The following is a 19,989-nucleotide window of genomic DNA, read 5'->3' as shown; positions in this document are numbered from 1 at the left end:
TATCGACTAAACTCGGTTGTATCAAGTTACGAGCTGGCACCCCAGGCTACAAGAAGTTCGTTATAGCCGACCTATAGTAATCGCTGTTGACGTTGATGGCTTCGCCAGCATCTTTCTTGAAGAATTTCGGATGCCTTCAGCTTAAAATCCACACGCAACAGTAGCTTTATTCAGACGCATTGGCACCTAGTTGATCTCGCGTGATTTGATGTCGTTCCAAATCCAATTCTGCTTATTCACGTACCAACTCATCCAAAAATGACCGTCATCGCTCAAGATGACTTTCCCACCAACATTGGGATCAACTTTCAATTGTTCCAAAATCCAATCAGCAAACACACAACGCTGTTTATGGTCATTTGGTTTCAGCTCCCAAGTCAGTTTGTTGCGGTCTGCGATAGATCATATTCTTGGGAGCGACGCGGTATTGGAATGCCTCGAAATCTGCAGTTCACTTTTACAATTATAGTGTTATTGTTTTGGCTGAACCAGTTTAAATTGTTCACTGAACCAGTCGAATTCGATTGTTAAACTCTGTAACTTGCCATGATGATAAGTCTTTAGTGACAGAAGTCTTTTGACAGAAGGTAAAAACCCTTTATGAGCTTAAGAAATTTTAGATCCATTTTATCTGGGCCGATAGCGTTTTATTTTACAGATAATATATTTTCAACTACTTCCGTATCTGATCTAAAACTGAAACCATCATTCGAAAATTCATTATTTCTATTTTTCGAGTCCAAAAATATTTGAATAAAAAAAATATTTAATTCTAAATGGTATAAACAAAATGAACCGCACTGTACCTTGAAGACATAATTCTATTCATATATAACATCAAAAAAAAACTATCGATATGAAAAGATCTCAGAAACGGTTCCACAGTTCCGTTAAGATAAATTCTTCCCATAATCATGTAAACAATGTGTAAATCTTCGACACATCCACTTAGTAGCTATTGTTATTATAATTACACACGCGAAAATCGCATCTTTTCAAAAATAGATTAAAAATAAAAATACAAAACAAAAAAATAAATTTGTGTAGTTTATGGGATAGGAAGTATTTTTTATCATTTTAAAAACCATTGGGGTTTAAGTAATTAGATTCCAGATCTCAAAACAAATGAGTATAATAAAAATAAAAGCTTCCTCAGAAGTTAATAAATAATTCACTTATCTGGGAAAAAATTACCATTATTAGGTACATATATACATTTTGGCCAGGTACTCGTAGTCGAATACCTGATGTACAACACCTACACCCACCTGTGTGACATGTAAACACTATATTTATAAGATTTAATATCTTTTCTTTTTTATTCACTTTGCTGCTTTGAGCATCACTTTGAGATAATTAAATGTAATTTAGACATGACACAAAAATTGATGTGATTTTATTTGATATTGGAGGATATTTTATTTTTTTTTTTCATCCAAACTATGTATTGTGGACTGTGCCAGGTCAAAACAGAACTGAAGAGCTTTAACCGATATACTATTTGCATCTATGGAACGATAACACGGCCACTTTCGGCATATCTTTCTTACACCCTAATGGAAATGGAATTGCGTTGACTTCGATTACATTTATAATAAACCGATACCGAGAGCAGGATGAAGAATAAAACTTCCAAAATTAAGTTCAAATCTCAAGAAAAATTGAGAGTATCTATATAGACGAAATAATGTGTGAGAGAGTAAAGATACAACAACAACAACAACAACAATAATTTAACACACTACCCCTTGGCAAATGAAGTGTTGCCTGTAGAAAAGTTGAGCTTTTTTTGTTGTTAAACCATGAAGCGCACAGTGGCTCTGAGAATATGGAAAAGCCAACGAAATTACTGTTGATTTTCATGGTTAACAATGTTTGCTAATAAATTCGAAGAAACCAAGCACAGGGTTGTTAATTTTTGGGTTTTGAAAAAAAATCTAAAGAAAACAAGCAGAGCGATAGTTTTGATGAGCATTTAATTTTATTTTAAAGTTTGTAAAGAAGTTGCAGTAAATTTTACCACAACAAGTTTCACCTTCTTTTTTGCTAACCACTCCTTAGCAATTCTCACTGCGACCCAAAAATTCAGAGTGACCTTCTCTTCTAGCATTTTGGGAAATCAAATTTAACAGGTCTTACCAAAGTGTGCGAAAGGGTTTTACACCAACGAACTGTGCGAGGGTTGGTCCACATATTGGCTTAACAAATCAGAAAATGCATGAAGATGATACTCATGCCCAACAATGTGTGTAGTAAAGTCACGCCAACTTTAACTTAGTATGGCCGAAGGCTAATCATAAAGTATCAACGATATAAAATCACTCTAAGAATATTTTAATAACTTTCGTTTTAATTATAGGCTTGGCTATCGTCTTTCTTCAACACGGCATGAAGTAGTAGGGACACTCGAAAATCGCTTACAAGGTAGGACTTATAAAGTGTTGCAAGCCTTTACATTAATTTTAGAATTTGAATACAAATTATATAGCTAAGAAAAGAAAAGGAAATTAAACATCAATTTTTTCCCAATTAGTTGAAAAGTAAAAATTTGAATCTACTTATGCTTCTTATTCTTCTCATAGCGATGGGCAGAGCGTTCCAAAGGCGTACAATATATATAATGGCGCTCAGTGTTTAGAAAATTGTATCAGGGTAATATTAAAGCAAAGGACCTTGTTGAATGAGGGAAATTTAGCTTACCGTAAGATAATCAGGTTGTTTGTATGATTTCATGCAGGTAACTCAGAGAGCGAAAGTTTATTAAACTGTCTAGGCTACAACCAGAAATCCGTACCGCAAAAACGGATATGTGATCATAAAGACGTAGATTATAAATATAGCGGGCAATATTGTTGTAAGCCACATTCAATTTGCGGCTAGTCACACAGTCTAGTTTACAAAAGATTTCACACCCATACAACACAATTGGTAGTATAAACTAAAAGTTATAACTAAAAGTTGTAGGGACTCCCAAGCTTCTAATAATTTTACGAAAATAGATTTTTACATGCTTAAAAATGCTCTCTTGTATGAGCTTTGGGAAAACGTTTTTTCTTGTGATGTTACTTCATCGTCTTACTCTATCTTTATTAATACGCTTACAAATCACATTCTTAGTTGCTCCCTGTTGTTGCAATCAAAAAATTCAGTTAAAAAACTTAAACCTTGGATTTCAAATTATTTAATCAATAAAGTTAGAGGTAAAAATAAGTTAGGAATAAGGTGCTATAAGTACCCTAATAATTTAACTCTTAAAAGAAAATATAAGAAACTTTGTTCCGAACTTAAAAAAGAAATTCCAATTTGCCGGGATAATTATTATCGTTGCCAATTCAACTCTGCAAAAAGTAATCTTAAAGACGAATAGAAAATCGTTAACACCATTTTAAATAAACCTTCTGTTTCAAAAAAAACTTAAAAGAATTTCTATCAATGGTTGCGATGTAACGGACAAGCTCGCTATTGCTAATGCTTTCAATAGTTTTTTTTTTCTAATATTGCCAGCAGTTTGCAACCATGCCCTTCTCATCCTAATTGTACTCTTTGTGTGCCTGTATGCAGATGTGTTGAACCATTGCAAATTAACAGTTTTGTTTTTGAGCCCATAACTCCTTTTGAAATACTTAAGGCTATTGGTAGTTTAAAAAATTCTCCTTCTTGCGGAGCTGATGGTATATCTAATATAATTCTTAAGAATATTCGGTTTCATGTGGTAGACGTCTTAGCTTATATCTTTAACCGATGCATTTTTGCTGGGGTTTTTCCAACTGACCTTAAATGTGCTGATGTTGTACCACTTTTTAAAAAAGGTTCTGCTCGTGATATAAGCAATTATAGGCCTATTTCTCTTCATTCAGTTTTCAGCAAAATTTTTGAGAAACTTGTTAAGTCTATAATATTAAATTATCTAGCTAAAACAAAGTTTTTTAATCCTTTCCAATTTGGGTTTCAAAAAGAAAAATCGACAGAAGATGCACTTTTACAATTTTGTGATCAAATAATGTCAAATCTTGACAAGAAAAAATATACAGCTGGTTTATTTATCGATATTACCAAAGCCTTTGATATGGTTAACCACAACTACCTGTTGAGAAAATTGGAAAAGGCCGGCTTTTGTGGCTTTATGCTCAACTTTTTTAGGCCATATCTTGGGAATAGGTCGCAGAGGGTGATAATGGACGAGTTTAGGAGTGAAATTAAGTTCCTTAACTCAGGTGTACCGCAAGGTTCTGTTTTGGGACCGATTTTGTTTCTGATTTACATCAATTCACTCTTTGCACTTGATTTTCGGGGTATACCAACTGCATTTGCAGATGATGTTGGTTTTTCATATGGCTCTAACAGTAGATTGAATCTATTTTCATGCTCTAGAATGTCAAAAATATAAGCTACCGAGTTGGAACTGTGTGCATGGTAATTGTTCTCCTACTTATTTTGACAATATAAGCTGTAGCTCTAAGTGCTTTTTGATCGAAAAAGTTGATGAATTTAAATATTTAGGGCTCACTATTGGTTCCAGAATGAATTTTTTAAATCATACGAATAATTTGAGACAGTATCTTCGATGCACACTAAGACACTTCTATTATTTGCGTAGTATCGTTTCAACCGATCTTTTAAAAACAATTTATTATGAAATTTTTCAGTCCAAGCTGCAATATGGAATAGCTTGTTGGGGTGGTGCATACCTAAACAAAATTCAACCCTTGTTAGTCTTGCAAAAATACGTCTTAAGAAAAATTTGTCGCAAGGCGAGTAGACAACCGAGTTTCCCTTTATTTTGTGACCTAAAAATTCTACCTGTGCGCCATTTGTATTGTTTTAAGGTGCTTAAAACTTTCTTTATGAAGTCTGGTAATCGTAATTTTCGATTAATATCTAGTCACGGTTTGCGTGGAAACTCTTTGAACATGTACACGGTACCTTTTTTCGAACTACTGCATTTCGTAACTTTTATTCTATTTTCTCTTTTCGTTTATTTAACAAGCTTCTTCAATCTATAAGAGCAATTTCATCACTTGGTTTGTTTATAAAACATTTGAAAATTTGTCTTTTTGGTTTCAATTATTCAAATTTTGAGTCATTCATTTCTGGCACTCTGGTTTAATTGAGTGTTTTTTGTATATATTGTTTAAATATTTCTTTTTTTAGGAGAGATGAGGGGCGTACTGTTTGTCAGTACTATAACGAACAACTACGAAGAAATGAAGTGCTTTTTCGCCATAGTGAACGAAGGTTTACAAGGTTAAATTCGACTAGACCCGATTATGATTACAGATAGGGCTCATTTTTACCTGGACGGCGACGAAAAGTAAACAGAAAATGTTTGGTACTGGTGTGAGAAAAATTCTTACGTGATTCAAGAGAAGTCTCTTCATTCGCCGAAGGTAACGGTTTGAATGGAAGTATAGCGGCTTGTGTGGGGCGTCATCGGTTATTATTTTTTCGACAGAACTTTAAGGGAAGGACGCTACAGACAAACAAGGTTGTGGGGTCATAATTGGGCCGAAGTGCAAAGTGTCATTCCTCCCCATCGAAACCATGGATTGATTAGGAAAAATGTTTGACAACCAATTACTTTCCCTAAGCGCAGAAATCGTATGGCATTGGTACATACCTGATTTATCCGCGATTTACTTTTTCTATGGGGGTATTTAAAGTCCAAAGCGAATGAAACTAAACTGCGGGACTTATGAACTTAATTTCAATTCGACAACATTTTGCCGGCATTTCAACGGTTATGTTAAGGAAAGTCTACAAAAGTTTTGTTTTACGTTGGTGTCGTGATAGAAAATCAGGGCCTTCATATGAAGCTTTCAACAAAATAAATGTACGGAAGACGGACACAATACCAAAAAACAAACACCCGAAAACCCAAAATTCCGAAAAATTAAACTTGTTCTTTTTGTTATGAATTTTATTCGTAAATAAGACTATATTACTAAGCACGTTTGAAATTATAGAGTGTACTCTGTTATTAATACAATGTTAATATTTTGAACAAATTTTATTAACATATCATACAACAAGAAAATTTTATTAAAATATTTTTCTACTGCTTTTAACTAATTTTTCGAAAAATTAGAAGATCTTCCGAAACTTTTAACCGAAAATAGATGGTATGTAAAATGTTCGCCAATTTTTCATTTTATATAATTTTACGGGATCTCATTTTCGGGATTTTTGTCGGTATTTTGGGTTTTTCGGGATTCTGTCTCCAACACTAAATGTAAATGCTGCAGGATTCGTTTTTCTAGTTTAATTAGAAATTCTGACACCTGACGCACCCTTTACGTTAAATGTGTGAAAAGCAGTAACATTCAAATGTGTTCCTCGAGAGCATTTGCAGCTTGTTACTTTCTTCCAGGAGTTTTTAACGATATTTTGAGCGGTGTACCGGCCATATCTTAACTAATTTAAAAACTACGCGATCTGGAAACTTTTCAAACATTAAGGTCAAAATTAGTCTGGTTAAGTTGCTTATTGCTCCATCTTGTTTAAACCAGAACATATTCTAAATTATGATCTTCAATCACCAGCCAAGGGTTTTAGGTTAGGTTAGATTTTAAGTTATCGCCACACTTAGATAAATGTAGACCCATTGTAATACACTGAAATATTGAACTTCCCTGAAATTGAAAAATAATGGATTGTCTTGCTCTAACCATTTGGTAACTCTCATAAAGCCTGATAGGCTGTTTCCTGAAATGTTTCTTAGTTCTTCAAGCTTATTGAAGAAGTGTGGGCAGCGGCATATGAAGTGGGTTGTGTCTTCTTGATCTTCCTCATCGCTGCAGCCCTAGCACATATCATGGGTAATAAGCCAGTACGACATGTTTAATAGCGGCGATGGCCGGAAAATCAATAGATTAGAATAATTAGCAGCTCTTGCAGTAGACACGTTTTCGACTCAGCGTACATTACGATCATGTACAAGCTTTACGACATAAAAAACGCTCTTAGGTTCTTAAATCACATTGTTCGCTTGTTATACTATTGTCATAAATAGCAAACATTCAAGAAAATAATTTCGCCAAGAACAAAACGTTTGAAGCTAGGAATGTTGTGATAGGGAATACAGTGGGAGGAGCTCTCGTATTTCTTATGTCTTTCAATACTTTTAGTAGTCTTCTGAAAGTATTTACTTAACAAAAAAATGATAGGCATGAAATCAGAAGCACTCACATACTATGAAATTTATGAATTTATTTTTTCTGAGGAAAACTCGTATACCATGGTCGCTTGAGATGCGCTCTCTTCTACCTTTTCTTGGTATTTCTGGCGTACCACAAGGTAGCCATTTTGATCCTCTACTTTTATCCTCAATCTTAATGATATGGATTTGATTTTTCAATGTACCCATACCCGACTGATGACACAAAATTTATGAATTAAATTAGATCGATGCATGATTTTTAACTTATTTTAAAAGGCCTCCATAAGTTCTCAGTTAGGTATGAAAAGCGATGCTTAGATCAAAATAGAAACAATCGTGCAAGTTGGCTGATTTTTTAATTTGGGCAAAGTTTAAATTTTCGGTTTTTGGTGATTTAAAAATAGTAATGTATTAGTGTTAAACAATAACTTAAGCAATTTAAGCAATGGATTTGAATTAACAAGGTATGCATATACTTTTATGTTAAAACCGTTATTCAATGTGTGAGCTTATCACTTTTTGTGTTTTTTTTTGTATCACTTTCAAGTTTGAATACCTTCTATGTCTCCTATTTCCATTAATAAGAGATACATTTATATTTAGGTCATTTCATTACCTATTTGGGCATATATATCTTTTTTTCCTAAAATGTGCTAAAATGTCAAAGATTACTCTTTGTTTCAACAGAGAAATTTCGTTCTTATATAATTTAAGAGCCAAGCTTAATTATTAAACGTCGTGATTTATTTAATATTTGGCGTGAATTGGAGACGGTAGGGGATGCTACCAAGTATAAAGAAACGTTGACCGCCTTTATTGAAATCTACAACTTGGAACAATTTAATGATATAGAAAAAAGGATCAACAGCCTTTGCAAGTCGTTTTTAAAAAGATGGCACAAGGCTTTAAGAAATGACTGTTATTTTCAAGAATGAAGATCCATGTTCCAGTAGAACTCAACAATGTAGAACAAAAAAAGCTTTCTGAAAGTTCATCCCGGACAAAAATTAGACGCATTGGAAGTATTGCTTCAATTGATTCGGATATAGCTTTTACTTTACAAAATTGTAAGGCAACACATAAAAGTACACTTAAGCGAAGTATTCCAAAAAGCAGTACCAAATCATTCGAAGTGTCGTCAATAAAAGAACGGATGAGATGTATTCCCATCGTATGGAAAGGTGCTTAAGGCAAAGAAAGAATGTTATCCGGATCCGAAGGAAATGAAAATATGCAATTCATCAACTAAAATTTCTCTTCAAGGACTTTTAGACCACACTTCAAAACGGATCATTGAATTGCTTGGAGAGGGCAATAGTAATCTTGAAGAAGGTTCGTGCAATTTAACTCTAATTGGAAAGTGGGGTTTTGATGGACAGTCCGAGTACAAGAAGCGTATGGTGGGAATTTGGCGATAGTGACATAATTTTATGGCAGAATCCCCGCCCAACATCTACAAGATATTACAGACCAGTGCGTTGTGCAGAGATGAGCAGTTGTCTATTCAAGATCAAATCAGAAAATTGTCAAGCACTTTTGTTGCATCAAGATGTTTGTGCAACATGAATTAAAGCTTAAATGGTGGATGGAAAGGTTTGCAACGTATTGACAGACAACCTATCACAACAGGTATGCAAAACCGTCTACAATAAAAGACATTCAAGAACGCTCGTGTTCTTGAAAAAAGCAATAAATTAAGCTTACCCAAAGATGTTGTAGATTTGTTAACCTGATAAGCCTAACTTCAGATTTTACCAAATTGGCACTTTTGAGGGCCCCAAAATGTCACTAAGAGATTACAATCTAGTTTCAATTCCTTACTTGAAAAATATAACGGAATATATAAAAATAATATTTTTTTCGCTTTATTTCAAAATAAAAACAAGGATTGAAGGAAGAAAAATTATGTATCAGCGTTCGGCCGAGAAAAAAAATATTTTTTATTTTAGTTTGAGGAAAGTAGACTTTTTTCGGTTTCAAAAACGATATTTCATAAGAACGCTGTTAGAAAATTAAAATAACAAGTTATTTTGTCGTTTGTATTATTTGTCGTTTAAAATAAAATATTTAATTTTGATCGCTCCTCCCATATAAACGGAACCACTGTGCCACTCCACGGGTAGGTAGGTAGGAAGGTAGAAATGGCGATCTCAAGGCAACCTATCCTGAGATCCAATTAGCTCTGTAGTGCGCCGTTTTGATACCAAAAACTCGTTTGACCTTTGATTGAAAGGGATAGATTTATAGAGACGCTTCATAGCGATTATGTTAGAGCCATTTTGTCGCATTGAGAAAAAAGATTATGTCTCTAATCTTTGTCTCAGATAGCTCATAAAGTTCGTGAAAGAATGCTTTTCCAAAGTATTTCATTCTAGTGTTTGCCAAAGCAGCTCTTTGGTCACTACAAAAGGCGGCAAAAGGTGTTGTAAGAGATACCCAACTTCTCTGCATAAACTCCTATAGGCCAATGTCCGGTACAAACCGCAACAATTCTGCCTATGTCTTGCCTTGGCCTGCATAGAAGATCGTTTGTACGGGTTTTATTATAGGTGCGCCAGGTAGATTGCTCCACCTTCGGTTTAATTCAGTTTGGTAGATATAAAAGATTTTACCCTTCATAGCACCAAGAGGAATGTTAACCATTTCCGCAAGTGAGATATGAAGGGCTGATCCTTGCCTGGCTAGCTCGTCAGCCCGTTCATTTCCCACGATACCACTATGGCCCGGAACCCAGATCAGGGTGACACCGAGGTTAATATTCAGGTTCGCAAGCTCATCGCGACATTGCTGGACCAATTTAGATGAGGAGTTGGCCGAGTTAATGGCTTTGCCAGCTGTCTGACTGTCTGTAAAGATAGCCGCATTTCGGTTTTGGTTTGGGCTTTGTTTAAGTATCTTACATGCCTCCCTTATTGCTAGCAGTTCAGCCTGAAAAACGCTAGCAAAGTCAGGAAGCCTAAGGGATTTCGCTACATTTAGGGACTCAGAAAAGATCCCAGAACCAACTCCGCACTCCATCTTTGAGCCGTCAGTAAATATGGTTGCGTCGAAACCTAAAACCCTTACTAAGGCTCAAAGTCGGAGTGCAGTAGTCAGTGTCTACCGAGATAATATCTGAGGGAATCAATTTCGTTGTGTTGCTGTGACCATAAGGTTTTGACAACCAGCTGTTTGATTCCTTCAACCTAATAGCGCTGTAGGAAACTATGTATTTAATAAAAAGGCCGATTGGTAGAAGATCCAAAATAACGTTTAAGGCGTCCGTTGGACAAGTACGCATGTCCTCTGTGGTGCCCACGCAAGCTGTTCTCTGAACATTCTTTAGCTTATCAATGTTATATGCTTTGCTAAGAGCAGGCCACCACACAATCGACCCATATGTTAATATTGGACGTACTACGGCTGTGTACGTCCATAAAATCATCTTCGACTGAAGTCCCCACTTTTTCCGAAAGTTTTGCTGCAGGAGTAGAAGGCAACACAGGCCTTCTTAACCCGTACTTCAATATTTAGTTTCCAGATTAATTTAGGGTCGAGTATATAACTCCCACATATTTTGCACTGGAAGACAATGATAGGATTTGACCGTTGAGTCGAGGTAGCGTGAAGGGCGGTACTTTAGTTTTGGTGGTAAAGAGCAACAGTTCAGTTTTACTTTGGTTAACTCCTAGTCCACAACTTATAGCCCAGTTGCTAACTTTCTTCAAAGCTGACTCCGTGATTTCACTAATCACAGAGGTGTACTTTCCTGACACCAATAGCATCAAATCATCCGCATAGGCTACCGCCTTCACTCCACATCTCTCTAATTTAACGAGAATTGTATCCATGACCAGAAGCCATAGAAGAGGCGAAAGGACACCACCCTGGGGTGTTCGCCTTCTCACGTGTTTTGTTTCGATTGTATTGCCTAGAGTGGCTCGAATCTTCCTACCACTGAGCATGGAAATAATCCATTCTCGAATGAAGTCTTCTACACCGAACTTAACGAACGATTCTTCTATGGATTCGGCAAGGACGTTGTTAAAAGCACCTTCTATGTCTAGGAAGGTGGCAAGAGTAAATTTTTTATAATGGATTTTTTGTTCCCCTTGATTGTTTGATTGTTTGTATCCCTGTCAAAATCGTTCTTTTCTTCGGGATGACCATGGAGAATTTGCATTGCTGATGACATTGATAATGGGAAAAATTCAGCGTATTCTCAATAGGGATTTTATTAGTATGCATGCTGTTATTAAAAAAGGACCTACAACTCGGTCAAAACGTCACCATCGATCAAAAGACGTAACTATGAGGTATTTAATTACCCTCCGATTCGTTTTTTAGTTTAAGTTATCGCCTGGCATTTTGAAGGGTTGAGGGAAGGGATATTTTCTTTCACTAATATATTATATTCTGTCTATACATTCTCAAATTCTGAGTCGGTGGGAGTAAATTTTATTGTTAAAAAATGCACAATTAAAGATAATGGCCACAAAGAGGGTTGTCACCTTTCATCTTCCATGTGCTTGGTGCTTCACTTGAGTTACTTTCTCTCTTATGTTAGATTCGATAAATCTTGAATCGTGTAGAATTTAATGCTTCTAAAACTCAATGCTGTCTCCTGTGGTGAAAGTGTTACATACCCCCGATGCCAGTATCTATGAGTGGCACTTGCATCCAAGAAACTAATCAACTGTCAGTACTCGGTATGTGTATCACAGATCACTTTTTATGGAATGATCACATATTTTATATTGCCAAAAATGCTGCCAGGTGCTTAGGATTTCTCCGACGGTGCAAGAAATTTGTCAACCCTTCTGATCTGGCTGTAATTCACAAAGCCTTCATCCGTCCAAAGGTTAAATAATTTTCGCATATCTGGGCAGGTGCCCCTAAAACAAGTTTAAATCTCTTGGGCAGAAAAAAAAGAGCTTTAAAAATGATAGGTGATGAACTATAATCGAAACATTTACATCGCTAGAACACCACCGTAATGTCTACAAACAATGTTCTGTCGAATTAGCAAGTTGCATTCCATCCCTTAAACGATTCAGCCGTAATACTCGCACTTTCAGGAATGCTCATCAGTTGAGCAATATAGAGATTCCTTCTTAAATCGCACATCCAGAATGTGGAATGCCTTAGCCTACTCTGTTTTTCCCTCCCATTTTGATGTTCAGAACTTTAAGACCAATTTTAAATAAATTTTAAGGCACTACAGCCGATAAAAAACTAGGGCCTAGTTTGACTTAAAAGTCAAACCTCATGTGAGCGATTAGTATCAGGAGTTGTTCATGAGCATGTCATTTAAGAAATTGATATATACTCCAAGCATATTTCTTGATATACGCATTTCTTCGAACTCGCCTTTAAATTGTGGGTCCCTTCGATCCCTGACAATTGATAGCAATCGTTTGAAAATGTATGCGAAATTTTCGCTTTCATTTGCATTCTTTTTAAGTCTTAAAAGTATACCTCCTACTAAAAGTTACGTAACGGCCATGTCTAAATGGCTCTAGTATCCAATGCACTTTCATCTCGCATTTGGCATTGTTTTTGTTGTGTGTTGAAGGAGAAGTGTAAAGTTGAAGCTGTAAATGTAAACTTTTTTGGAAAGCTTTTAATTATTTTTTTTATATTTTATACCAAAATAAAACAAACTTAATTTTTGTACTCAAGGCAAGAAGAATAATTCGAAGCCGTATCCTTTCGCTTCGCTTCATCATTTCGTCAGTTGTGCGAATTTCTTTGAACGACCAAGTTGTACATTATAAGAGTTCTCGTCCCGTCAATGTACGGTTTCTTTTTCTATTATAGATATAAATCTTTAAAAGGCTTTTAATTTCTGAGCTATACTCAAAGTCCTTAAATCTGATTTCTAATTAGTTTAAATTTATTTTTCCACGACTTCCTATCAACGTCGCGTTTAAAAAAAAAGATATTTCACTATCCGTTTACAATCTTTTATATGGTTGAAAATATCTTTTTCCACAATTAAAAGTTTAAAAAAAGGTTAGTTATGTGATTAAGGTGTTTTGGAATTTTCATTACGAGAAAATTTGATGTTATATGAAAAAAAAGTAAAAATTCCCAGAGCAATGAAAAAATTTTCAAGTTTTGCTTCAAAAATGAAAAATTCGCCGTTGTATCACGCCCCAATATATCTATTAATAAGGTCATCTTGTGTCGTCAACTTTTCGGTATTGTTTTCTTCTTTCTGCTGGTGTATATGGTGTTAACAGTATCTATATGGGATAACTTATTCGAGGAGTAGGAGGAAGCCAAAGACGACGACGAAGAAGAAGTCATTGTTTCGAAAATTATATTATTGTGCCAAAAGCAAGTGTTTACAGAAAAATCTAACATCTTAAAAGAAAGTGAATTTAAAAGCTTAAGCTTAAGAGTCAACTTAAAGCGTTTTGTTACTTTCTGTCGAAGGGGTAACGATATCAACGCCATCGCATTATCGACGAGCGGAGAGTGTTATCGAAGTTGTACCTAGGCTGGAGAAATGAGAGAAAGTTTTCGAAAAAAAGTGAATATGCGCAAATAAGTGCATGTGATTTTTTGGTTACTCATTGGTTTCGAAATATTTTTGTCCTCTCTGTTTTCGTCCTGTCAAAAGTCGAAAACATGTGCGATTTGTTTGTTATCATTTTGATTGTGATTTATTTTATAAACAAAAAATATGTGTCTACGTATGCGTTCATTTATCTACGTAACGACGGTATCTGAGGGATGGTCATGGTGGCTGATAGTGCAAATGCTCCCTAAAATCAATGAGCTCTTAATCTAAATATAAATGGTTACTTGATTATTTATATTTTCGTAACTGAAAAGATGAATGTTTTTTTCGTATTTCAAGGATGATGTATGTATGTTCATAAATTTTGTAATTAGTAAATAATGATGAAATAATCTTTTAGGAAGCGTATTATAAACAAATAAAAAGCTAGATATTAACTTAAAATTATTTATATTTATTTTTTGGATTTTGAGTGATATGATAACAGAAGACAGTACAAGTGTTGAGTGGGCGGAATAGGAGGGTATTGTTCACAATTGATAAAAATCTACTTGCTAATTATTTTGAAACTCTACTTCTGCCTGACCCTTATCTAAACACAATGAGCTTTGCATTCCCTAATGTCATTATTCCTGAACTGGATTCCAATCTTACAATGGTTGAACTAGTAGCTGCTTTAAAAAAAATGAAAAATAACAAAGCACCTGGATCTGATGGGATCCCAGTAGTTTTATAAACATGCTACTCCTGAGTTTTTGGAATATCTGTTAGAATTTTTCAATAGAATATTCATTGAAGAGACAGTGCCTGAAAATTTTCGTCTGTCTCGAATTACAGCCATTTTTAAGAAAGGTAACCGTGATTTGCCAGAGAACTATAGAGGAATTGCTGTGTGCTTAACTCATTACGAAAAGTGTTTACACAAATACTGTATACTAGACTAACGACCTGGTTAGAAGATAATAACATAATTGTTGCTTTCAAGCTGGTTTTCGAGCCAACCTTTCAGCTATTGATCAAATTTTTGTACTCAGCACCACTGCTGGGCGATTTATTGATAAAAAACAGAACTTATATGCCTTTTTCGTTGATTTAAAAGCGGCTTTTGACATTATTAATAGGAGGTCCTTACTCTATAAGCTCTCAGCAATTGGCCTATCTACTAAATTTATCAGAGTCTACGAAAAAATTCTCGAAAACACGATGGCATCTGTTCAGAATGGTGGAAAAGTATCTAGAGAATTTAGTTGTGAAGCAGGTGTCCCTCAAGGATGTGTTCTAAGCCCTATCATGTATATGAACGATGTCGAAAACAGTATACTTGGGGGAGTTCAGATCGGGGATATTACACTTAAAGTCTTGTTTTATGCTGACGATTTAGTGATTTTATCAGACAGTCCGCTTACTCTACAGCTCCAGATAAACAAGCTGAAACAGTTTTGTTGATCTATGGGATCTTAGAATAAATACCACCAAATCCAAAATAATGGTTTTTAGATCTCGAAATAGATCAACTGGCTATGGGCGGAATTGGACTTTAGATGGTGAGATAATTGAGGTTGTTAATGAATTTAAGTATCTTGGGTATGCAATGACATATAATCTTAAAATTCAAACCTTTATAAAAGAAAAAACTACCGCTGCAAAAATTGCAATAAATACAATGTGGTCCCAGTTCTTCGCAAATAAACTCGTAGATCCAATCTCAAAATTCAAAGTCTTCAATGCCACCGTGAATACTTGTTTTTGCTATGGTAATGAAGTATATGGTTTCGAACAGTTGGAGGAAATGGAAAATATACAGAGGTATTTTTCAAGCGAATTTTTAGGTTACCTATTAACACTCCTAATTATGCTATCCACCTAGAGACAGGCTTACCTCAAAGTTATGAAGCGATCTGACCAAAACTTGCAAAAAAGACTCCTTAAAATTTGTTTTAGTAGTGGATATAGTCAGGTCAAAAATTGGTATGATCTTGCTGTAGCACATAACCTTTCAATATCATTGCCAGTGGACAATGTGGAAGCAATAAAAAATGCATTATATGAATGTATCTCTGTTATAGATGACTCGATGTATAGGCTTTGTGTTGCGAGAGGGACTGCATCAACATCCAGGAATATATACAGACAACTTAATCTGAAACTTGGTGAAAGAAACTATTTTATAGAAGAGTTTACAGTTTCTGAAATGAGCTTGATCTTCAAGATAAGAACGGAAATGCTCGATTTGAATTATAGACCACATAGAACAGACTTAAACCCTGTGTGCTCTCTTTGCAACCTTGGTCAAAACGAAGATGTTTTGCATTTTTTAGCACTTTGTCCAATATTACAGGAAATCCGAAGGCTCTACTTTTATTCTAGTTTTCTTTCTCAAGAGGAATGTGTCAGTGTACTAAACGGAGATCGTGGCTTGAAGCCTCTTATACGCTATGTCTCACAAGCACGAAAATATCAAAACGAGTGTTTGAGTTTGTTTTGAGTTGTAAGACGATGTTAATGTGATTGTATCTTCTCCTTTTTTTTTTTTTTTTGTTTTTAACCAAATTAAAAGTCATTAAAATTTAAAAAAAAAACTTGAGAAATATACAGTTCTTTTCCTATTTTTTTTGCTTTTTTTTCTCACTTACCCAACATTATCTGTTTTAGCTAAACTAAAAGCCCATTACCAATATTTTACTTTTTTTTTCCTTAATTTTTTTGTTTTGACTAAACTAAAAGTCACATTTTTTATTAAACTTATAAATACCTGTTATTGCTTTCTTTTATACTATATATATATATCAAAATATACTTTAATGGCGAACATTATTCCATATGGTTCAATGTTTTCTTGTATTTTTTCTTTGTTTTGACTAAACTAAAAGTCACATTATAAAAATAATAATTTAAAAAAAAAATTGCTTTCTTTAATATTTATATTTATATTTACATTTTCTTTTTTTTAACTATGAAACTTATTTTGTGAAATATTCTCTCTTTTTACTCAAATTGTACTTTTTTTTTTTGGTTGTTTATTTAATTATTTTTTTTTCCGGCAGACGGCTTATAAAGCCATGCTTTGTATATCTTTTATCATGAAATATTGTACTTATAAGAAAATTGAAAAAATAAAGAACTTATCTATCTATCTATCTATAACATAATATGCTCAAAATTTATTTCTGTAGACAGAACGTGTTGGGAAATACCCATCTTTCTTAGCCATGGTCCAAATCTCAGAGCCATAAATGAGAACCGGAATGCTGAAGAATATCTTATAGATTATGACTTTAGATGCTTGAGAGAGGACTTTACTACTCAATTGCCTTCTAAGTCCAAAGAAGCAGCTATTTGCAAGAGTTATTTTTAGCGGTGCCTAGGTACACAAAGTCTTCAACTACTTCAAAGTTATAGCTATCCATGGTGACATTTTATCCAAGACGTCGTCGTTCAATGTCTTTTCTTGATGACAGCTTACATGTGCAAAAACGAGCCACAAACATCATGCTCTGATTTTCCCATTAAGTCAATATCAGTTATTGGATGGGTCTTTAGAAAATTATGCCTCTAGTGTTAACGATTGAGTTTTGTACACCTTTATCTTTATGTTGAAGAAGTCGCATGACAGTTCAACACCTTGACTTAAAATTTGTTTGACATTAAAAGCATTGGTGATATCTTTTCTAACCTTGACATTACTCTGTAAAGTTCTTCTCTATAGATACTTTCATACGCACCCTTAAAGTCTATGTTGGGGGTATCTATTTGAAATGTACAGTGAGTGCCATTATTTGTTTTTGTTATTTTTTTTTTACTTCGACTTGGTGTTTAAAAATAAAATATATACAACTATTTCTTGCTTGTGAAAAAAGAATTTATTATTTCTTATTAAATGGTATAATTTTTGGTTACCAAACTAAAAGCTAAACAAAAAAAAAAGAAAAGGAACAAAACTTTAAAAAAACATAGTTCATTAATATTCGTTTTTTTCTAAAAACACAAATGCATCGTTAAGAAATTCATTTTTTAGGAAATGATTTAATATTTTGTCGGATAACCTTGATTGGATATGACTCCTTGAAGTCTTTGAGGCATGTTTTTTATAATTTTGGAAAGATATTCAACACCAATCTTGTTCCATTCTTCTTGGAGTCGAATTTTAAGTCCACTTATTGAAGTAACGGGGTTTTCACGAACTCTTCGATCCAATTTATCCCACAAATTTTCAATGGGGTTTAAGTCTGGGGATTGCGCAGGCGTTTGGATAACTTTTGGACAGTTATAGAGTAGCAACTCTCTAACAACATGAGCCTTATGTTTCGGATCGTTGTCCTGGTAAAACTTGAAACTGCGCAAAACACCCATTCTCTCAGCACTTTGTCTCAAATTTTCTCTCAAAATTCTCAAATATTGTTCTTTATTCATAATGCCGTCGATGAAAACAAGATTCCCCATGCCTTTTGCAGATTGCAAAAACCATGACGTGCCCGCCGCCATGTTTGAAAGTTGGTTTTAAATTTTTGCCCTTTAGCTCTTCGTTAGGTTTCCGCCAAACCATAACCCTTCTGTCTGAACCAAAGAGATTAACCTTACTCTCGTTTGCAAAAATAACGTCGTCCCACCAACTTGCATCCTTGTTTTTATGCTCCTTCGGGAAGTTGACTCGAATTTTCCTGTTGCGCATATTAATGAAGGGCTTCTTTCGGGCAACACGACCATTGTAGCCATATGCTTTGATGGTACGACGAATGGTTGATGCAGATATTTGCTTTTTGCATTCAATTCTGACTTCTTCAACTATTTTTGGGGCACGTAAACGAGGATAAGCTTTGATCTTTCGTACTATAAGCCGTTCTTCTTTCGCCGTTAGTTTTTTTGGTTGGCCCAACTGCTTCTTTGGCTCGATTCTTCCTTCATTTTTGTATCTCCGGACTATATCCCCGACAATACTTAGCTTCATATTTAATAACTCTGCAATTTTCTTGTAAGTTTCACCTAATTTGAATTTTGTCCTTTACGACCAATGTTTTATTTATTGAATAATTCTATAATGTTTGACTTCAAATTACTTTACAAATGTACGCAGAAAACTTACAGACTAGTTTGGTTTAATTTTACATTAAAAAAAAAAAAACAAACCGTTAGTCTTAAGAAATGTCAAAACAAGCAGAGGAAGAAAAAACCGAATATTAATGGAGCGTTTACATTCAGCCTTTATGCGTTTACATCTAATAATCTTAGCGGAGGATGGTAAATGGCGGATAATTTTTGATCAATTGTAAAGAATATATTCATTCATAAATAAAATAAACAAATACTAAGATTTATAATAATGTTTATAAGTGGAAAATATGAAAAAAGAAATTGCATGATAAAAACCGAATATTAATGACACTCACTGTATATTTGTTCAATGGTGGACTTTTCTGTTGTGAAGCCACAATACGATAACTTATGCGCCAATAATTGATAACGGCATTTTGTAAAGGGGTCAAAGAGTTTAATAGAATTTTTTTTTAATTTTGAGTTTGAATTTGTCAAAATCTATTGACATAAATAGAGTTCTGGCTTTCAAATTGTGTATAGTACTTTATTGTAGTTGTTGCCGTTTTTAATGTTTTTAACTTCCCATAGGATTAAAGTTATTGTAATCCGATCCCATTTGTCGAATTCAAATTTTTTACATTTTTCGACGTTCAAGGTCCCTAGAATCGAAATAAAAGATTTTTAGAGAAGTCTGTGCGTGCGAGTGTACGTACTTTCGTTCGTCCGTACGTTTGTATGTCCGTACTTTTCTGAAGTTTTTTTCGAAACCTATAGCTCAAGAACCAGTCGAGATATCCACTTCAAATAAATTGTGTTATACAAATAATAATGGAGAAATAACTCTCAAAATTTTGGTTAAACCAGAATATCTCACGAACCAATCATGCTAGAGACTTGAATTTAATTTTATGTTATGTATTGTAATGTGATACCTAACAAATATATTTTTTTTACAAAATGCAAATAAATGTTTGTTTTAAACCAAAAAAAAATGTACGAACAAAATGTTTGTCACCTTGAATATTTTACGAATACAAAATGATTTTATATTCAAAACTATTTAGTGCAACGAAAAATAAAGTTTTAAACATCTGGTATAATTTTGAAACAGTTTTTTTTATAAAAAATAAAAAAACATTACTCAAAGTTGGTAAAAATTGAATTTCGACTCAAATATTTTTTCAAAAATTTGAGATTATGGCTTTCAACTTATTTTAACTTATAAAAAATATTGTTGTCAATATTGAGTAAAATTTTAAGAAAAATAGAATTGAAAGTTTTTTTTTACAAAAAA

The 19,989-nt window shown here is 34.1% G+C and overlaps 2 protein-coding genes across 3 annotated transcripts in view; one reads left to right on the top strand and one right to left on the bottom strand.

The window, feature by feature from the left end:
* Positions 1–19,989, bottom strand: part of LOC129942465 (inositol 1,4,5-trisphosphate receptor) — an 89,423-nt gene that overhangs the window by 41,849 nt on the left and 27,585 nt on the right. The window lies entirely within an intron of this gene.
* LOC129942466 (glutamate [NMDA] receptor subunit 1) overlaps positions 12,866–19,989 on the top strand; it is a 75,067-nt gene continuing 67,943 nt past the window's right edge. The window contains exon 1 of the mRNA XM_056051395.1: positions 12,866–13,150. The gene's annotated coding sequence lies outside the window, so the exon portion shown is untranslated. The remainder of the gene's footprint in view (positions 13,151–19,989) is intronic.

This window comes from Eupeodes corollae, chromosome 1, assembly GCF_945859685.1.
Source record: "Eupeodes corollae chromosome 1, idEupCoro1.1, whole genome shotgun sequence".
Classification (NCBI taxonomy): Eukaryota; Metazoa; Arthropoda; class Insecta; order Diptera; family Syrphidae; genus Eupeodes; species Eupeodes corollae.
This window is presented reverse-complemented; position numbering and strand designations above follow the sequence as displayed.